This window comes from Diplotaxodon limnothrissa, linkage group LG16, assembly GCF_057381915.1.
Source record: "Diplotaxodon limnothrissa isolate DT_005_m linkage group LG16, D_limnothrissa_male_GT1.1, whole genome shotgun sequence".
NCBI lineage: Eukaryota > Metazoa > Chordata > Actinopteri > Cichliformes > Cichlidae > Diplotaxodon > Diplotaxodon limnothrissa.
The window spans coordinates 20,749,590-20,763,690 of NC_140611.1; positions in this window are offsets into that span (position 1 = coordinate 20,749,590).

A 14,101-nucleotide genomic window follows, 5' to 3' on the forward strand; every position below is an offset into this window, starting at 1 on the left:
TGATATGGTGGAGATATGTTTATATTTTTTTTTATTATTTTATTAAATCCGCCCTTCTTTTTTTAATAGTGTGTTGAATATTACAGAAGTATTACTATTCTTTGTAAAATCTGCAGATACACAGAGTCTTTGCGTGTTTGTTTTAAATTCAATGCAGGTTTTTAAACAATTGTTCTGAATTCTCTGCCTCAGCAATCCCTCTGACAGTTGTGGAAGCCAAAGATGGAAAATATCTCAACTGAAGTTTCTACCAACATATTATTCTAGAGTTAGCTTAGTCTTTTTTAAAAAGGCCATGTTGTGAAACAACTTCACATGTAACTGGAACAACTGTTAGGATGTGGTTTTAACTGCCTGGTCCTCTATTGTCATGAAAAGCTTTAACTATATTTGCCATCTGTTCTTGTGTTTCCACCAACTTGTCAAAAGCTTTCATCATCAGTGAAAACTGTTGACAGCTATAGTAATGTGGTTACTGTAAATTCAGGAATGAAAAATCCACCTGCCTTCAGTAACACCCTTCCCTAAGGGTAACAATAGAAGTATTTAAGGTTATAATGTACAATACTGGCCAATTGTGGACACATCAACCATTCATATGGAATTACATGTTTTCCTTTTTTGTTTGTGCCTATAAAAGCACCATAACAGTATCCAGTCAGTATGCTAGCACAGCTGCAGCAGGTGTGTCTGCATTGAAGCTCTGGCTGATGTTCTTTATTCCTCCTGATAACACGAGTCATTAAGCTGCAGTTTATAAAACCCACAGTGTTTGTATCAGAAACACTAAATGAATTACCAGTACAATACAAAAACTCACACAGAGAATAGCTTCACTGCACACTGTGAATGGTGCTAAATTTCTCTTGTGCATGATGATGGTGCACACACTTACTCCCCTCCAGTAAAACTACTACATAAAACTATAATAAAACAGGCCTGCACTTGTCTGTACTTGCCATGAATGTACAAGTTTTGCTCTAATAAAACAAAACTTACACATGCAAGTAAAAAAAAATCTTAATCTTCATTCATGTATTTACTTAAATGAATGTGCTGATCAACGGTTAATAAGAAACTTGAACAGAAAGCCCAAGTATATGAACCGATTTCTTATAAACTTATGGGAGTATGATTAAATACTCATTTTTAGGTAATGATAAAATACTAAAAATGGTAAATTTAAAATTTAATATTATATGAATACAAGACTACATAGTGCATTAAGTAACAAATGCTAAGTTACACAAATGCAAATGCACTCTCTTAATTTCTTATCTTTTGTTGTTCTGGTTCAGACCTTTAACTCCATCCGTTCAGCCGAGCTGACTTATTTAAAACATAGACGGGTCTAATAAGTGTGCTGACTGATAAAGAGCTGTTTTTACTTCACTGTTATGAAAAGTGTGTCATCATAAAGACGGAAACTGACTGTAACTGATAATTCTGTTCGACATTGGCTTACGTATTTCTGCAAAGCTTATGATGCCTGTATTTTCCCAGGAGCTATCACTTGGATCTCTGTTTCCAGAGAGCCAGACTCGCTCTACAGTGTTTGCTGTAAGCTGCTTCACTTTCCAAAATGGTGAAAGGCATGTTTAACTTCTGTTGACACACAAACTTATCAAGTAATGTCAGTGAAACTCTTTGATCATCTGTTTTGTGCCGACTTTTTGTTATGAGTATACAAGCTAACGACAGGAGGCAAAGTCAGCAAAAACAGAATATGTGACATGGGCAGTTTCTAAGGTCAAATTTAAGTTCTGTATTACATGCACTACAGAAAAGCAGTGAAATACTGTGAAAAACAATGTCAACCTTCAAAATGCACTCTCAGCTGCTAATCTGACTTTTCCTTGACCAGTTTAAGAAAAGAAATGGCTTGATAGTAGGTCGATAGACCATTTTTCACAAAACTGTATTCGGTATATGAAGCTAAAATTTCACAGCATGTGTGTTTAAACTTTGGCCCATAATTTTTACCCCCAGACATAAAAAGGCTGATGGAGTATTTTGACCAGTTAGTTAACCAATCAACTATTTGCTGCCAAGTTTGTGTGTCAAATGAAGATATGTTTGTATTTTAATTGTGTAGGTTACATTTAGCTAAATTCATCTTAATCCTTTATAGCAATAGTTACACTAGTACGCGTTTTTTAACTCTAAACTTTAAATCTCTAAACTTGTTTATTGAAAGAGTCAGCATTAATGAATAAACTGTGCCTTGTCTTTTCTCTCATTTACACATGTACACAGGGGATATTTGTGAGAGCCATTTGATAACATGTCCTTACACTACACATTAAAACAGTCTTCTCAAACTGTGGAGCTGGTGGTGCGACTACTGTAGGGAATAATTGGCTGACATTTCAGAGAAAGCTGGAGAATTACTTTGTTAAAGCATTACACAGTCAGGGTTCCCTGCTTTTGGAAAGCTATACATCATATCAAATCATATATCATACACCTGTGTCTCAGATGGTTGTACTTTTCAATTTATTTAGGTTTTTGTGTGGCAGCTTTTTTTAAGCATTCAATCACTAAAGTGTGTTGTTTGATCTGTATTCTTGACCAATTATAAATCATTTGGTGTGCTTGCTTTATATCTTGTGTTTTTTATTGTTTGCTTAAAATGAAACTTTGTTTTGTAATTGCTTTTATAACATGTTACACTGCTGAAATACTTTTTGTTATCATTTTTCTTCAAAAGTAAATAATCATGCATAAAATCAGTACGTTCCTCTCCCTCAGTATACATGTGTATATACATTCAGGTGTGTAAACCCCATCTGTGATCCTTGATATTGAATTCCAGTTGGACGTTTTGGTCTTGTGGAGAGAAGAAATCCAATGTGGAATTTTCTGGCATCTGTAAAACATGGTGGAGGTTCTGTCATGGTATGGAGCTGCATATCAGTCAGTCGTGTTGGCGATCATGTCAAAATTAATGGAGTTATGAACAAACAAAAGCACCATCAGTTTTAGATCCACCATGAAATTACATCTGAAAAGAACCTGACAGACAATGGATTCCCAAATGGACTCCCAGTGCATTAAAAGCACACCTGGATAGAAAACTACACAATGGAATATTATCAGTGTATTCACCTGTCTGAGGGAGAAAGAGCTCTGTTGTCTCAGTAGAGTGGGATGAAGTGGGAGAGAAGGATTCACCATGATGGAGTTTGGTTGCTTTCTCACAATACCACCAAAATATCATCCAGGTGACAGCGAGCACACTGCATCAGCTAGTAGCTCATGCCATCTCCCGAACTGACCAGTGGTCACAAACGTATACAAGCCGGGGTTTCAGACAGGAAGATGGGATTGGTGGGGTTATAAGAATCAGAATACTTTATGAATCAATAAGGAAATTATAGGTAATTATGAGCAGTTGACGACCCTCCTTTCATTTAGTATTCAGGTCAGTGGTGATCCAGGGCTTGTTGTTGGAATTATGGTTCATATATTTACATAGGCAGTGATCTCAGTGATGCAGTCTATGATGCTGTTTATGCCATCCTCACGTGGATCCTAGTCCTTCAGGCACTCACTGACTTCCTGACTCTTTCTCCTCACAGACTGTAGCCAGAGGGAGTCTTTGAACTGCAGGGACAACATGATGATTCCTCTTAAACACATTATCTCAATGACACAAGGACAACATGCCCACCATAATTAAATTACTTTGACAGAAACAGGCATTTAAACTGATTAAAATCGACTCAGCCTATAGTACCGGTACATGTATCTGGACAATGTATCTTTTGTTTTTCAGAAAGTGTATGATGTGCTTTTCAAACAGATTATTACTTGAGACATTTTGTTTTATTTTTCAAATAATAATCTAAAACATCAAACCTGGATTTAACATACTTTACATTTATGTTTCTTTTCTGTATATGCCTCTCCTCTGTTCTGTCTCTCCTCTTTGTTCAGGATTTGAACCTTGACTTGAAAATTATAGTAGCCAGCAGATGGTGATAGTTTAACATATGTTATGCCTAAATTGAATACTTGTTAGGTCAACCTTTTTAAGTGTGACTGTAAGAAGTCAAATTACTATACTGATGGTTGCAAATGTGTGAGAGCTGAAACAAATTGTAGAAAAACAAAAAAGCAACAGCAACAACAGAGAAAATCCAAGGAAGAAGAAAATATTGAGGCAGAAACACAGTTAAGGAAAGGCTCAGCAAAGAAGGTCGGGATAAAACAGATGGAGGCCCCAGATGGAGCTCCCACAGGCAAGGGTGGTGGCGATAACTAATTTAGCTTAAGAAGTAATAACACGTGACTGGAAAAAAGTGGTAAATTTCCTATTTGAGATATCCGCAGACAACAATATGATTTTGATAATGTTAATGAGAATAAAGCATATAGAGGGGCCATGTAAGGTCAGATACCCCCAAAAGTTGATTCTGTTCTTCTGGACGTAGCGTTTTCAGTGGGAGAAACGTTTCATCACCGACTTCTTCAGTCTCAGCTGACTGCAGGTTTCCCCAATAAACAGTACATTTGCATAATGACTGAAACTAGCAACACTGAAGGAACAATGGGCTGGGAGGTCAATTCCTTCATTATTAATATGCAAATTCTCATGACCATTTATCAACAACCACTAATCAAAGACCACTGCTCAATGGCCATGAGTCCCATTCACAGAGAGATGGGGAATGGTTGCAATCACAGCATTGTAAGATGGTGAAAGATGTACCCTTAGATACCCTCCTAGATTTAAAGATGGTCTTTCCCTTTTCACCTAAAAGGGAAAGACCATCAAATATAGAAAATAGAGAAAGAGCTCCACATAGTGGCTGTAATGTTGTACTAATCTGTCCAAGCTACAGGATCTGTATGTATCAAGCTCCTGCAGGAGGAAATGCAGCTACTCTAATTCAACTGATGCTCAAAGTTGGCATTTACATGTACAGATGACTCCTGGCTGCTGTTGCAGTATTTAAAGGACACTGTGTGCTCTGGATTTTGCTTGATTCATCACTTTTAGGTGGAAAGCAGTTGATTTGGTGCAATCTTTAGCTGCGAAATATTTGACTACAAAAGTTTAAATTAGATACACTTTAACAAATGCTTACTGCAGACTGGCCACCCCAGGTGCCACCCCGAAGCTAAAACAATAAAATTTAATGAAATATCAAATGTACGATTATGGTTTCACAGTGAAGCTCAGATATCCGAGGGTAAGTGAATGCAGCACCGGCTTTAACAAATGCTTACTGCAGACTGGCCACCCCAGGTGCCACCCCGAAGCTAAAACAATAAAATTTAATGAAATATCAAATGTACGATTATGGTTTCACAGTGAAGCTCAGATATCCGAGGGTAAGTGAATGCAGCACCGGCTTCTGCACTATGCGCATCATGTTAGCAAAGGTAGGAGAGCCAAGCACGAAAGACGGCACCGCAGAAAACATTTTTTCGGGGAAAGATTAACAAGTTAACATAGCTGGACTAGCCATCGGACGTTTGCATGGTGGGCTGATGACTTTTTTTTTTTTTTTTTTTTTGTAACGGCATGAACAATGAGAGGTGGTGGATTGGCCAGATGCTGGCCGATGTGTAAAAATAACTCAGTTGTTTGGTGGTGGCTATGGCGGAGCTTCCACAGAGGCAACAGGTGGATGAGGGAAGGTGAGGCAGGAGGAGAGACCCGAGGCGGCCGCCGGTCCGAATGTCAGGTGAACTGAACTTCAGGTAAGAAGTTATGACCTGCAGTCTATCTGGGTCAGATATAAACCAAGTTTAGGTGCAGTTTATTTTCGTTGTGCTGACTTTTTACAGTCAGTTACAATACCTCATACTGCGTGAGCTAGCATGACGAGTTTATATAGCTGTTCGGTTGCTATGATGTTACTGATAGTGAACTTTATTTTATTCATAAGGTTAGTTAGTAGAGTTGCCAACAGCTCCTTAAAAAATGGAATGGTCCCTCATTCAGAGAAAATATTACGCGTTTCGTATTGAGCTGAGAAGAGACGCAGTTTGTCCCGTACTTCAGCTAGGATGGAAAAATACACAAAGCTGGAGTTATTCTGTCTTTACAGCTGCCTCTTCTCTTATCTCCCCTCCCTCTTCTATTGCTACTTCAATCATGAAACTGATCAATGATCAGCTGATCGTCTCTCTTGTTTGTTTATCGCCCACTTTGCGCCAGAAACAGGAAACCAGCGGATGTCGCGCTAAACAACAGCAGCACGTTTAAGCTTGATCAGCTGTTGTTAGAATTTATTTAATATTACTTTCTAGTATCAGCTGATGTTTTCTGGAGCCACAGCTGTAAAGCTGCTGGTCATGATGTCGGTTTGGATATGTGGTGAGAGGGAAACATGAGGATGAAACCAGGAGATGTCCTTACTGAATTATCAGAGCTGTGATGGAGAAACAGGTTTACCTTTTAGGTGACAGGAATGAGTTGAAGGGAAGTGATGAACTGTTTCTGAGAGACAAATAACACCAGTATCCTTTTTTTATGTAGCTGACAGCTGGTAACTGTGCAGGGGCGGGTCTAGCAAAGTGTTTCCAGGGGGCCAGGTAGGGCATTAACAGGGAGAGGAGGGCACAAAGAAATACTTTTCTTTTTTATTCTCATTTAAAATATCTAGCTTTTATTAAATAATTATCTGAATCTTGCGAACAAAGTTTTTATCTGACGTAAAATGTATAGAAATCATACATATACCAAAAAGACAGCGTACATCACTGTCACAACAGCATTTGTTTTCATTCAAAGGCTTTATGGCTTTAATACCTGGGCCCTGTTTCAGGAAGCCGGTTTAGAAAACTCAGAGTGAAAAACGATACACAGGGTTGAGTAACCCCGAACTGTCCAACTCGGAATATTCGGTTTCAGAAAGGCTGATAACAAGTAGTTCAGTCAACGCGGAGTTGCTTTAACCCCAAGTGAAGCGCGCGGACGAGGATACATAAAGCCCTGATCAGTGGAGCACAGATTAAGCGAGTCACCATGGAGACGGAGGGAAAGAAGGCGCGGTCAATGTATTTTACAGCGCTTGAGGCCGAAATTCTGATGGCAGCATATGCCGATAACATGCAAATTCCGCGGAAAAAAGTAACACAGCGACAGCTGCAAAAGAAAGTGAGCATGCATGGCAAAACATAGCCGACAGAGTCAATGCGTGAGTGTTAATTTAAACATTGATCTAGGGATTTCCACCCATTTAACACGTTATTTTATCATATGTTATTTTATTTGTTATTTTATACATTTTATTTTGTGACGTGATGTGAGCGCAGGTGCAACCCAACAGGCCCCAAACGTTCCTGGCAGCAAGTAAAAATGAAATATAAAAATATAGTCCAAACAGGTAAGGTGTAATTGTATTATGAGCCATAGTGCTTGGTCTGTTTGTCCGATGTAAATCAATTGCAGTTAGAGGCTACATTAATTTTCTGTCTGTAAGCACTTATTGAAATTATCTGAGCACATTACAAGTACATATTTGCTCACTCTGTATGCTCAAATGTGACCCGTTATAGCCAACAGAAAAAAAGCGGAGGCCCGAAAAACAGGTGGGGTCCTCCACCACCACCACTCACAGAGGCTGAGCAGTTGGCCCTCAGCCAAAACAGTGGGCGCCCTGTGGCCGAAGGCATCTCTGCGGGGACATCCTCTGAGTCAATAACCCCGCAAGACACAAGTGCCTACATAGGGGGTAAATTCAAAATAATACATGATGTGCATACATCCTTTCTTCACAGTCACCTTTGCAGTGCTACTCATTCATTTGATAAACTCTTTACCATAATGGATTATTTTGTAGTGAAGTTATTTTCCTACTGATTTTGCCTTCCCTCAGTCTTGGTTGTCTTTGAGAGCACAATGACAATGAAGTGTAAGGTGATTGGTATGTTTGTTAATTGCCATTTGGTCCCTTGTAAGTTATAAGTGACCTGTATAAACCTCATATTCTATCAGTTGATGGTGATGGTGTACTGCATCTGGTGCAGCCTCCTGTTGAGCCAGACCAACATGCAGTTGTGAGTAATACTCCACAGATTATGAGTTTACAGTAGAACAGCAATGTTGTTTATTTCTTTACTACAGGAAAATAATGAAGAAACATTGACAGCTGTTACAGAGGAGGAAGCAACAGAGACACTTTATGAGGTTTACATCTTTTAATACTTTGTGTACAGGAAACACAGGTGACCAATAAAGCCAGTTGAACAAAAAATCTGTTTATTCTTCTTTCAACATGTTGAGGTGATGGGTCAAAGGAAATGATTGTGACATATGGTTTCTCTGACTGCTCTTCCATCTTGTATGTCCGTGGGAGGGTCAGGATGTTCATGGTTTGGATCACTGCTGTTTGGTTCAGAAGGACAGTGTTCTCCTCTAATTGTGGCAATGTTGTGAAGAATCACACATGCCACAATAATGTCACATGCCCTTTCTGGGGTGACCCTGAGTCTTTGCAGGCACTGGAACCGGGCCTTAAGCATTCCGATAGTCATTTCAACTCTGGCTCTTGTCCTGCAATTAGCCAGATTATATCGCTGCTGTGGGCCCGGTTCAGGGTCAGAGTAAGGGGTAAGCAAATAGGGTAAACATGGATACCCCCTATCACCAAGCAAGTAGCCAGTGAACTCTCCTAAGACAGAAGGATACACTTCAGTTCAAATGTCCCTGAAGCAATTGGTCTTTATATATTTTAAAGTATTTTCAACTCACCATGTCCAAATTTTGTGCTATTTGTGAGTCATGGACAGAGCCTGGCCACTTGGCTTCCACATTTGTGATAATGTTGGCAGCATCACATATGATCTTCACAGTGCAGAGAACACAAATTAGCATCCATTACTATGATGAAATAATTTGTTAGTTTGAAATGCTACAGGGAACTATGTACCTGTACATTAATGCTGTGGAAAGACTTCCTGTTCACATAGTCTCCTTCATTTACTGAAGGAGCAATGATTGGAATGTGAGTACCATCTATACAGCCAATCACGCCTGGGAACCCTGAAAATAAATGTAAAATTTAAGTAGTAGTTCAAGTATCACCACATCATAAATTAAGTTTTGGTCATCCTGCTACCTGCAATTTTGTGGCATCCCTCTTTGATGAATCTTGTGGGTCTATGACCGGGGAACACCACAAACGGGTACAGGAGACGTTTCAGTGCAACTGTAACATTCCTGACTGCCCGACAGACGGTAGCCTTGGAAACGTGCTCAGCGTCACCAATATTATACAGAAAGCTCCCGTTTGCAAAAAACCGAAGTGCGATACAAATAATGTGCAATGAACTGAGAGAATGTCCGCGATGTGTCACATGAGCAATATTAGGCCTGAGGATGTTATCCAAATAAATTATAGATTGTGCTGAGAAACGGTAACGTTCACACAGAAAATCATCAGGAAATGATAAAATGTCCAAACGCGCTCTGATCACTCTCTCCCGGCGGAGAGCTCTGCGGAGAATTTGGGCTTCACGATCTACTGGCTCTTCAAGGAAGGGACACGCCATGTCTGACACTTCCTACTGTCAGGTTTCCGACAAAGGGGCGGAGACAGTCAGGGTTAGTTGAAGTAAACCTGCTAGGGGGCAGGTTAGCTTCACGGCGTGTGTCGTCATAGTGACTCACTCAGGCTTCAGCTGAACTCGCTTTGTGAAACCGAAAACCCAGAGTTTTCGTTAACTCAGGGTATACTTACTCAGTTTTTCCACTAAACCGGCTTCCTGAAACAGGGCCCTGGTGGGCCAATCTGTAGTGAAAATGCCCAATTTTTTGTCCCAGTCCAGCCCTGCAGGTTAATACTGGCAGTGTCACCATGCCAGCTGACTGCATTTCATCATCAGCCAGTGTTGTTCTCAATATTACCAAAGTTTAACAAAAGGCAGCATAGAAAGTATTTACTTGCTTTCAGGTTTTATTCAAATGTTAGTCTTTTCATTTGTTTCCCCACTTTTTTCCTGTTTCAAAATCAAACACCAGTTTGTGAGAAGATTATCTTCTTTTTTTTTTAAAACAGGCATTGGTTTTGCATTGACATTGGCTAATTTGCCAATTGTATGTTAAAAATGTTCGTATTTTAATATTCAAAAATGTTTTTGCCCAAAACATATGTGCACTACATGTCAGTAAAAATACTATGCAAATATTGATGTCCTTGAATGCTGAGTAAACACTGACAAAGCACTGATTGTATCTCTTGTACTTTATCAACGCAGTATCTAAAAACTTTGCACCGTAGTGGTTAAAATCCCATTCTAATAAGAGTTAAAAGCGCATTCGGTTATTAGGTTCGTAGGGTTATTGAATTATGGTTAACGGTTGGTAGAATTGTTTTTAACATTATCTGCCAATTACATCGGCCACCCTTCTCCAAATCTGTGCCCCTACCTGGCCCCCCCAACAAAAATTTTCTAGACACGCCACTGGCTTACTGTCACATACACAAAATCACTTTAGTTTCTTGACAGAGCCAAGTAAAGTTAATTTGATACACTCAGAGGCAGGGGCGGAGCGTGGGGGTGGCTTACTGGGCTTAAGCCCGGGTTGTTTTGTCAGAAGCCCGGGGTCTTTTGGAGTGTAATTTTTTCATAGTTAGATGCCTGGCTGACAACTGTATAAAACAAAAAGTACACACAATATTCGAAGCACATAGTGCACACTGTGGGAATTTACGACTGTGCGTGAATCCCCCCTGATATTGGTATGATCCGAGCTCAGTCACTAAGCGACTGAGCGAGGGGGCGGGGCAGCTGCTACCTGTGAGTGCACTGTTGGAGAAACGGAGCCAGCCATACTAAGGAGAGCTTAAGTTTGAGCAGGTACCAAAGCAAATCATTCGTACCGTACAAATAATGTAAATATGACGGTGCATCACGAAAGATTGATATCAAACTGATCACTTGACCAATATTACGTTACTTGCTCTTCAAGTGAATCAACAAATGGCGAAATGAAAAGCCGAACAAATGCCATTTTCTTTTAGTCTTAGCTTACGTGTGTTTATTTCATATTTTCAGTTCTTACCCTCCCCGACTAAATCGGTTTCAGTTATGTACTGAAATATAAGAATGGACATTAGAGGCTTCTTTCAAAGAAAAAACTCAGGTAAATGTTATTTTATATATTATGCTTTGTATGTTGTTCAGTATATTTCTATGCAAAACAAGGCTACGTCCACACGTACCCGGGTATTTTTGAAAACGCAGATTTTTCTATGCATTTGCACCTTTCGTCCACACGTAAACGGCGTTTTTGGTCACTGAAAACGGAGATTTTTAAAAACTCCGGGCAGGGTGGATATTTTCTAAAACTCCGTTTTTGCATTTACGTGTGGACGAGAAAAACGCAGCGTCAAAGATGTGCGCCTTTTTTGACGTCACACTGTGCGCCACGTTATTGTTTCGGTGAAATGAATTTCTACAATACTGTTACTGTTAATTGTACTCTCTGCTGTGTTTAAATGCTTACATATACACACAGTTACTGTCCCTCCACACATACCACTCGGTTCTGCTTCTATGCCCCAGCTTTGTTTACTTTTTCCCACCGAGGCTTCTAGACTTCTGATTGGCCAACATTTCTACACGGTTAGGAATATAGCGCCACCTGCTGCTTTGGCATGTTCATAGCAGCGTTTTCTTTCATTTCTGCCTTTACGTGTGGACGGGATTATTTTTTAAAACGAAAACGGAAAATCTCCGTTTTCAAAAATACCCGTGTACGTGTGGACGTAGCCCAAGAGGGATTTCAGTACACAGCAGGATATTTACATTTGTAACCAGATATTTACATACACTTTAGGGAGAAAACATAAAACATTTTTACTGTACAACATCAATTTAGAGTAAACTTTTGTTTTAGATAAATATTGAAATATATTTTGAATTAGTTAAATGTCAGAATAAAGAGAGACAGAGCTTTCTGTTTTTTATCACTTTCATCAAATTTAGGAGTACATATACACTAAGTTTATTGTTAATTAATAAGAAACTCCAGACAATTCCATTCTGAGCTGAAGAAGCTTCTGATAGGTTAGTAGAGTCCATGTGAGTAAATTGGTGGCACACCTGTGGATGCATATAAGGCAAAACACAGAGCCTGTTTCTTTGAAATGGGAAAATCAAGAGATGTCAACCAAAACACCAGGAAAAGAACTGTGGAGCTCCATAAGTGTGGCTCAGTTTGAATACAATTTGGTGCCATTTGCAATTAAGAAATACAGATAGTTTCTCTCTTTACTCTTAAAGTTAACAAATATGTTTTTTATATTTATCAATCAAAAAAAATAAACATTTAGTCTGATTTGATGTTACAATTAAAAAAGTGTTTGTGTTTTGATCTGAAGAGTTTGTAAATATCTGTATATTTGATGATTGTCAGCACAAAGAGAGGGAGATGGAGAATGAGGACAGAACAGAGATGAACAAGAGCAGGTGAGACACACATGTTAGTCAAATGGTCGTTTACCAAAAGTATCACCGTATCATAGGTCCTCATGTATCTCGTACCTAGTGTTTCTTTTTAGGTTTGTTATTTTTCAAATTCTATATTTATTAAGTTATGCAGGCTTGTTTGCACAACAAGGCTAAATAATTATATAAACTTTTCTCAATCTAAATATTGTACTTTGGTAGAATTAAAAAATAAGTGTAGTGCAGGTCTATGATGATTTGTAGTGCTACTATCATCTAGTTCTGATTCTGGTTCTGTCTTGGTTAAGTCCTCAGTAGTCCTGATTTTGAACTGTTGTAGACCTGTTTAATTCTGGATCAGTTCTGGGTCTGGTTGAATTGGGGTTTAGACCTCGTGTCTTGATACAGCCCTGATTTTGTTCTGCCTTGATGCTTAATTAAAAAACTAGTTTAAGGTGTCCTGCACATGTGACATATATTTTTCCCTATATGAAGTCATTCTTTTTTGAACAAAACTCAAAACAGAGCCAATTAATCTTTCAGTCATTTCCACATGCATACTACCCTTTTGGGCTAAGCCCCAGGTGTTTCAAATGTCTGACTCCGCCTCTGCTCAGAGGGTGTTCTGTTCACATTGATCACATTGAACACCTCAAAGACGAAGGAAATGATAACAGATTTCCGAAGATTCAGGCCTCCCTCAGCTTGTGAAAGTGTGTAGGGCAGACACAGAGGTGGTAATGAAATATAAATATCTAGGTTTACACCTAGATAACAAACTAGACTACCTGTAATGATAAGTAGGTTTTTCTGATGCTGCAGTCTGCTGGGGATGAAGCATAAGAAACAAGGATGCAAGGAGACTGGACAAACCAGTGAAGAAAACTGGCTCTTTAATTGGAGCCAGAATGGACACGCTAGGGGAGATGGTAGAAAGATGCACATGAAGGATGATAGAAGCCATCTTGAATAACTGTGGTCGCCAACTTTACGGCATTTTTATGAAACAGAGTTGCAGAAAAGCATTCCCTCCCACGGCTATTTAAATTCTCATAAAAATAGCAGATGAGCTTTGTTATGTGAATTTCCCTTTGAGATCAATAAAGTTATTTTAATTCGTATTTTTATTTACTAGCTGCAAATTCAGTCCTTGTAATCTCGGTTGCAGAATCAGTGCTATTTAAGGGTTTCAGAGTAAAAATGAAAAAAACAAACAAAAAAAAAGATTTTGCAGGAATGGTGAATTTTCTAGAGACTTGATTGGTCAGTAGGCAGTGATTTCATACTTGTTGATCTATAAGCAGATGTAGTATAAATTACCATAGCGATTATCGCAGTAACATCCCAGAACCATCTTTGTGGTACAAAAAAACAAGGTCAACCCTGAAATTACCTGGATAAGCCAAAGTCCTGCTTTGTAACGATCTCTGGTTTTGGATGTTGCAGTAAGTTAAGGGCAAACAGTTTTTAACCATGCTCTGGTTTTTGTGACGTCCTTCTTTGTCATTGAAAAGACTTGAATGGAGCTGTATCTTTGTTTAGATTTTTATCAGTGAGAGTTCAGATTAATTAGAATACTGAATTTTGGTCATTATATGATCATTTGTCATTATTATCTGAAGACAGCAAGTATATCCATACAGGCCAGGTGCACAGAAAGATGGGGGAGGCAGATTTAAATCCAAGCCTG